Source organism: Morone saxatilis, unplaced genomic scaffold (genome assembly GCF_004916995.1).
Source record: "Morone saxatilis isolate NCDOM2014 unplaced genomic scaffold, NCSU_SB_2.0 Contig12, whole genome shotgun sequence".
Taxonomy (NCBI): Eukaryota; Metazoa; Chordata; class Actinopteri; family Moronidae; genus Morone; species Morone saxatilis.
In genome coordinates, this window is record NW_023339674.1 from 1,603,416 (window position 1) to 1,604,745 (window position 1,330).

General features: G+C 38.3%; 1 protein-coding gene across 1 annotated transcript in view; it reads left to right on the top strand.

Annotated features, from left to right (window-relative positions):
- nfia (nuclear factor I/A) overlaps nt 1-1,330 on the top strand; it is a 12,028-nt gene that overhangs the window by 459 nt on the left and 10,239 nt on the right. The gene's annotated exons all lie outside the window — the stretch shown is intronic.

Here is a 1,330-nt window from a genome sequence, read left to right on the forward strand (position 1 = left end):
TGTGTGTGTGTGTGTGTACAGTCATTAACTTTATTGTGTTTTATGTTAATTTTCTTACAGACACTAAAGTGATTTAACTGTGGCTTCCATATAATACTGAATAATATATATTATATAATTATACTCGTGTATGAACGTACAGTGTATGTGAGTCTGCTGATCACACTCTTATACTTATTGATCGGTTTATCAATCGGTCTCTGTGGTCCATGTTCTTCTGATATTCCCAGAATGAGCTCCCTGTGGTTTACTATGGAAGCTCATTAGTGCCAATGTGGTGAACAAAATAAAAATAATCATTCATTATAATAACAAACATTCCCCAAAAAAATGACGTAGTTTCTTTATTATTCTAAGAAAATGTCTCATTGTAAAGGATCTTTTCTTCCCCATCACATTGGCAGAACTGGGCTTCCGTAGTTTACAGTTAATTACACTCGACGAGATTTAATCTTAATACAACCTCCCTGTGGCACATTGTACTTATTGGCCAGTTTATTTTACTTTATTACACTTTAATCTGCTGACGTGTGGATGTGATACAGTGAGAGTGTCTGTGGACGTCCACAGGAAGTTCTGTAATTGAATCTGTGATATTGTGGCTCTGGGGGCTTCGGCGTGTCTGCGGTGAGTTTATAGTGATTGCTGTACTTTATGTTTTCTATGAGCTGTTACTCTCCTTTGTATCGGGAGCGTACGGTGGCTTTATTGTGGTATCCGTCCCTGTGGTAGCGTCTCTCCTGTCTCCGTATAGAGTTTCAGTGTGTCGGTGCTGATTTACGTTTGTGTTTGTGGAGTTTGATCTCCTCCCGTATCGCCTTTAATGCTCCTATAGGGACGCTCGCTGCTTTAGGGAGGCTTTGTTAGGTTTTATGGTAACTTCTATTGTATCTCTGCAGACTAATATTCCTCTTATATCCCTGTAAATGTGTTTATAGAGTGTTTCTGCTTCTCAGGTGTGACTTTATGATTCTTTATTGTGTTTTAAAATCCTCACAACGTCTGTTTAAAGTTCCCCCGCAGCTTCCGCTCGGTATTTCTGTGGAATCTCATCATATCCATGTGTGTAAATATCATCTGAAAGCTCCAGCAGTTGTTCAAACATCACCATATTTATTTATTGATGTGTATAGTGTAGTATAGTGTAGTATAGTGTGTGGATGTCACATAGGGGGCGCTGTTAACTGGCTCCAATCACCTGCAGCCTCACACTGAAACCTGTGAAGCAACCAAATGGATATTTTCACTTTTTCCACACAAATATTTATAATTTTCTCTCATTTATGTGGCAGAAAACCTCAAACTGCACTAAAATACGTCTAATTATTAT